Source organism: Vanellus vanellus (assembly GCF_965231255.1).
Source record: "Vanellus vanellus genome assembly, chromosome: 11".
Classification (NCBI taxonomy): Eukaryota; Metazoa; Chordata; class Aves; order Charadriiformes; family Charadriidae; genus Vanellus; species Vanellus vanellus.
In genome coordinates this window covers 5,563,690-5,569,889 of record NC_138916.1, presented here as the reverse complement: position 1 = coordinate 5,569,889, position 6,200 = coordinate 5,563,690, and the positions used below count along the sequence as shown (strand labels likewise).

The 6,200-nt window shown below is 38.9% G+C and overlaps 1 long non-coding RNA gene across 1 annotated transcript; it reads right to left on the bottom strand.

Annotated features, from left to right (window-relative positions):
• Positions 1-1,848: 1,848 nt before the first annotated feature.
• On the bottom strand, positions 1,849-5,881 carry LOC309676227. Its single transcript, XR_014269576.1, has 3 exons — positions 5,869-5,881; positions 2,253-2,496; positions 1,849-1,859 (listed from the first exon to the last, which is right to left on the bottom strand). It is a non-coding gene; the product is annotated as an uncharacterized lncRNA (long non-coding RNA).
• Positions 5,882-6,200: the final 319 nt, after the last annotated feature.

The window sequence follows — 6,200 nt, the reverse complement described above, 5'->3', positions numbered from 1 at the left end:
AAAGGACCAGTATGAATAACTGTTACAGCTGTCAACGTTTCTATGCTGTTTTTAAGGGATTAATATGCAACCACAAAAATTTGTTCCAGGCAGAAACTTGGCATTAAAAGCTGCGGTCCAGGATTATTTTTTTTTTTTCCTTAAATTTGAATTTAATCCATTTGGCCATTTTTAAGTCAGAAAAAAAGACTTTGTGTTTTTGCAGGTTGAGATTCCTAACATAGTTCTGGTTTCAGAGGGAATATTTAGGGAGCTAACAGAGGCTGCAGGACTCTGCCTCCTACCTTGCCCCCATTCTGCCTCTCTTCAGCAAACCTATTTTGTGTTGTTCTGATTTTGCACTTTATCACAGCCTATGATAGGGACAGATAAAAGTGTAGTTGTAGGTTTAGTCTTCCTTGTTTTTCTCTTTCATTCAATTAGGTATTTGCAAAAGCCCATAACTGGTTATGCCTATTAGCTTTTGATAGCAGTTGAGGGTTTCTTTGGGAACTTCTGGAAAATTACATCTTCATTATGTATTCTGTCCTCAGTGAGTGCTTTCTATCACCACGTGTAATATAAATTAAGCACCCCATGATGTCCTGAAAGTTGTCATCTTTCCCTAGTCATCATAACTGTCTTCCAACAGATAGGTTTTCAGCTATTTCTGGAGTAAATGACCTATTGCGAAGACAGTAGCAGCAGAAATTGATCTTGTCCCAATGCTCTTGCAGCCATATTTCTGCTGTCAAATTTCTGCTAGTCTGGGGAAGAAAAATTTAGCTTTTACATAGCAAATACTTCATGACTTAATTTAAAATAATAAGGGAACTCGGAAGAGGGAGAATGTTAAGAAATTATCATCTTAATTTAGAGAGTGATTAAGAAAAAGAAAATTAGAAAATTTTCTCACTTATAGACTAAGAACCCCCAAATGGAAGTTTCACTCAAGATTTTGTGAGCTGCAAAATGCTCATTTGGCAGGGAAAATCACTCAGTGACTTGTTCGTTTTTCTTTTTGTCTTGAGTGTCTAGTTTTGCTTTAAAAATAAGCAGTGGAGGTTCTATGCTGAATTTCAGTACTGAGTAACATAAACCCTGAGATTTTTTTTGTCAGTTCAAACAAAAAATGTGCCATGAGGTAACAAAGAGTCCACTATTCTGGGTCTGAGTTTGGCTTTGTACGTTGCCTGTGAACTTACAGTATTACTTATTGGTGTTACACTGTCTGTGGTGCAAAATGGGGTTCTGTTGCCCTAAGATCTGAAGAAGCAAATGCACTGAGGACTGAGTGCTCATATTTGAATCATAAAAGAGGAAGAGCAGTACTGCAATCTCCATTTTACTGAGACCCAGAATGAGTATGTTTGCTTTGTCAGAGATTGCTTGGATAGTCTGTGGTAAAGCTGACAGGAGTCTGACCTGGTAGTCTAATGCCTTGTTAGTCTAAGCCTCTTGTCAGCGGCTGTGTTATCTTGAAGACAAGACTCTGTTAAAGGAACTGGTGTGATTCCGTATGGTTTCTAGTTCCAGTGATTTTAGTGATACTTCATGTTGAAGTTTTTAATTGTTTAGCAAAATTTTCTCCCTCTTTCCCTTGCTACTGGTGCTATGATCTGCTGTACAGATTGCTAGAAATAATTAGGATATATCCTTGATAACAAGCAGTGTAGCGGAAGATGGCAATTTACTTAGTTTGTGTACAGTTCTCACAGTGCTTCACAAATAGAAATTTTTTAACCAGTTTCAAACTTTTTCACAGTATACAGGCTCAGAACCAGAGGCACAAAGCAGATAAGTGTCATGGCGAAGGCACCAACTGGAAATCAGTGACAGGCTCTACTGTAGAATAGGGTTCCTCCCTTCCTTCCTGATCCCTGCAATGTTACATGAGCTTTTATAAAACTTCTATTTTAATTAAGAAAATTATGTGATATTTTTAGATTCCAGTCCATCAAAACAGTTACATTTGTGTTTAGTTTGCCATATTTAAATTTAAAGAATGATATTCAAAGCTCTTATGAAGCTTGGCACTGTCATTTACAGAATAAATTATCGTGGGGGGGACGGGACACAACATTATCCCCCAACCATTTTGTCAGAATTCTTGAGAGCTTAAGGTCTTCGCGCTTTCAGAACCAGTTGTTAAACAAATAAACTGTGTGCAGGAAGGAGTGAAATTAAAGTCATGCAAAGTTCAAAAAGGATAAAAAGAAATACAAAGAACTTATTCTCAACACCAAGCTCCAACGCTAACACTGAGAATTCACCTCAGATTGGAGGCAGAAGGATCCCATTGTTTTCGTTTTAAAATATATTTTTCACTAAAATGAAATATCCCACATGTAACATTGCAGACCAAGTTATCTTTTATTTCTTCTGTTTTTAACATATGGTGCAGGAGTATGTCATCTTCCCTGTTTGTAGAGCGCTCAACGGCCAGAACTAGGTATTTTTCCTGTACATCCATCCTGAGGTTATATGTTGCACCACAGAGGAGGTCCTGCAAATACCCTGTTTAATTAGAGAAAACAATGGTCAGGTCTACTATGCAGAGAAGAGCCCCATATTAGCAATCCCAGCTTTAGCTCCAAGCAAGCTGCTGATTCTACGTTGGGCAGCATAATATCATGCAGAGATACTAAGCAGAGTTTGGTCCTGGCAGTGCTGTAAGTGCTAATTAGCCTATATACCTTTGTGTACTAATGCAGCTAAACTTCCTTCAGTTCTGACACTAACTCTTAACACTTGCTTGGGGATTTTTACAAGGTGCTCATTATATGATACGTGCCCAAAGGATCTGCAAAGTGAAGCTGGTAATAAGTGATGCTGTGGGAAGGGAAAAAATAAATAATAACAATACCAGTAAGGTTTAAATGTATCATTGCCTTGAGTACAGGAAACGCATTTATACCCTGGAGTATTATAGAAACAGGTACCTCTATCTTGCTTTACAGCAAAGTAATTTGGAAAGTACATAGTGTGAACAAGAAGGGCTCGTCTGTGATCTGTACGATGTACTTTTCCGATTTGAGCAGTTGTGGAGAACAACAGAATGAAATTAATGCTCTGCTTTTGCAAGGAGAATAACATGTGAAACGATTCCGTTTTGTGCAACAGCCCTGACAAAAGCATGGTGGGTTGCTTTTCTAATGCAAGTTAAGGTTTAGCTGCTCAGCATGGACCCCAGCTTCTGACTCAGGATTTAGTTCGTCAAACCAACAGATCTTAAAATACAACTTAACCTATTATACACTCAAATTCAAGCATATTAGTAAAATGTTTAAAAACCCACCCTTTTTTCCTTAGTGTTTTCTTGACGTCAGTGTGCGCATGTTACATATCTGCTGAATTTTACCAGTTTTATTAATAAAAGTAGGAGCAGATGAGCAAACGCTGGCCAGATCTTGCCTTGCAAACCGCTCAGGCTATCAGGGGCAATAGCAAAAACTAAAAGCTGCCTGTACAAAGGTTGAACTGGCAACTTGTCAGGGACCCAAAAACTGCCTCTGTTTTCCCCAGCTTAGGCTTGTAGCAGTTGTCACTTTTCAACAAGGTCTTTAGAAGGAGTAGCTGTTGGCATGCAGAACCTTATGCCATCAGTAATGAAATAAGTCAGATTGTGCAGTCCCACTCATTTCTATAGCCCAGATGGATGAGTGTAGAATATATAAATCTCACTAACTCTCAGCAGTTGTGTTTTTGAAGCCTTTAGTCTAGAGCTGCACGCTAAAGAAGAAAAGCTTTGAGCAGCCTCCAGTTTCATCAGGATTTGTGTTTGATATGTTGGTGTCAGAAGTAGAACATAAAGTCATGAAGCCTCTGTCAGGAATTATCATCCTTTCTCGTAAACAGCTAAAGTGAAATTGTAATCAACAAAGTAAAACTCTTGCGAAAAGGCCACTGGGGAATTTTGCCTCTGGTTAAGTTCACTGTTGGCTGCTCTGGAAAAGTGTGCAGTTGATTCTTTGTAAAATGTTAACTTCAGCCATGAAGTTTCAAGAGTCACTCTGGCAGAGGGCTCTAGTAAAAGTCCAATTGTTTGCTAAGCTTGTTGTCCCTGTAGACAAATGAATGTTAAAATAGCTTCTAATGAAACTTTAGCTTCTGGCTGGCTCCTAGCCTGTTATCCAGCTGTAGCGGCTATGCCATTTGAGTGCCAGTTTTCGATTCTACTTGATTAACAATTCATGCAGACTATGGGATGGTTGAGATGGATGTTAAACACATTGACATGTGGAGGATTACCACTTCAAACGCTTTTATTGTTGGCACCTGCAAGCTCCTGTTTTGCTAACCATTGTTACAGTGCCAGGGATTAGCTGGGAGAGGTGTGACTCCAGGTTCTAGGCAAGTTTCAAAACAAGGTGGTGTTCAGTAAAATCGATCTGCAAATTTGAAATACAGAGGCCACCTTACCTTTAGAATGAAAAGGAGCTGCGAGCTCTAATGATCTGCAATGAATCTTAATGCTTGAAACTGCCATCTGCCTGCTGAAATATGCGTGTTGTGATATACTGCATTAACTATTGCAGTACCTTTGCAATGGGCATGCAGAGGCTGTTCTCTCTGCTATTACCCAAGGGCTGTTGTATGGCAATCCCACGGCAGTCTTGCATCCAGCATTCTTGTGTAGCTTTCCCAAGCAAATGGAAAGCCATTAATTTTGGCATCATGGTATGTGAGATAATTTTAACTAACTCTAAGATTGTTTTTCTCTGAAGAAAAATAGTATTCCTCATGGAATTTGACAACTTATTTCAGATACTTCCTTTGCATTTGGTGATTTGGTTCTTACATTGGGACATAAAAGTATGTCTTCCAAGGTTTGAGGAAGTACATTCAAGTCAGGATTAATTCCAGGAAAATTATCTGGGAATGTATTTTTTCTGTTTCACTGGGGCAGGGAGGAGTGTGCAAATGCAAATTATACAGACCCATGAATCCTGTCCAAACAGCTTTCCATAGCAAAAATAGCATGAAGACTAATGGGAACATCAAGTAAGTTCTTTAACTGGAAAAGCATTAACTGCCAGGTAATTAGTGAAAGGTTTCAGAGTTACAAAAAAAAAAGTATAAGGAACTAAAGAGAGGACAGATTAATACATATTTGTTATTCCAGTGGATTTGATTTATTGTGTTTACTATTGCTGTCACATTAATAACATGTCAAGTGGCCAGCTCAAAGATCTCAGTGATACAGAATTCATGTTTGCTATCAGGGAAGATAGGAAAGAACAAGCTACAGTAGCGGGATTCATGGAGGTAGGTGTTGGAAGGATGGAGTTAGCACCTGGGCTACACTCTTATTTCCTGACCTGAGACTAAACACTTTCACAGTTCTCTTGCTGTGGCAGCAAGTTTCAGGCTGTACAAATATAAGGCCTGAAGTGAAGGGGGTAAAGTATTGTTTGTTCTGCTACATGATGAATGATTGTTTATCAAATAAGGCTGAATGCATTTCTTCCCTTTCTCTTCTCCCAGAAAAAGACTAAGAACAGATCAGGGGATAAAAACTTCTCTTGGTTTCAGTAGAGAATTTTTCTTTTCTTTTTAATTTTTTTTTTTTTTGTCCCTGGTGGGTATAGTTTTAATGGCAATAAGAAAACCTTGGCCGTGCCTTGTAGGGTTAGCTGCTGGCAAAAATTTACACTACTTAAAGGCACAGTGAGGTTTTCAGGATCTTCTCACCAGAAAGTTGAACATTCAAGATCAGATAAGAAAGTTTACTGTCCTCCAGAAGTAACCTCTTTACCTTCTAGGCTTATATAATGCATTTTTACAATTTAATTACTCACTTATTTTCTTGAGCTATACACACAGTTTGATTGAAATGGAATGATTGCTGAAGATCAAGTGTAATGATAGCTCTATCAGAAAACTTACTTTTCCCAGAGTCAGATTCACACAGCAGAAATTCCCCATGCTGGTATTTCTTGGCTAGGAATCTCTGAAGACTTCTGTCTAGTTTCCCAGGTCATCAGTCACAGGAAGGTAGGTTGAATTTAGGCTGCGTGAATGTGGACATATTTTCCTACATCCTGTCCAGATTCAGAGTGATGCCTTGTTGTGTGACAACTGAGAACCTCTGCAAAACAAAAACTGATTCCTTGGCAGGAGAGGAGCACTCACATGTACAGCCCAGAAGCTTCTGCTGATTCACTTACTGGAGCAGGTTTTTCTTTTCTAGCCTTCTGTGCTGCAGGCACTGCTACTGC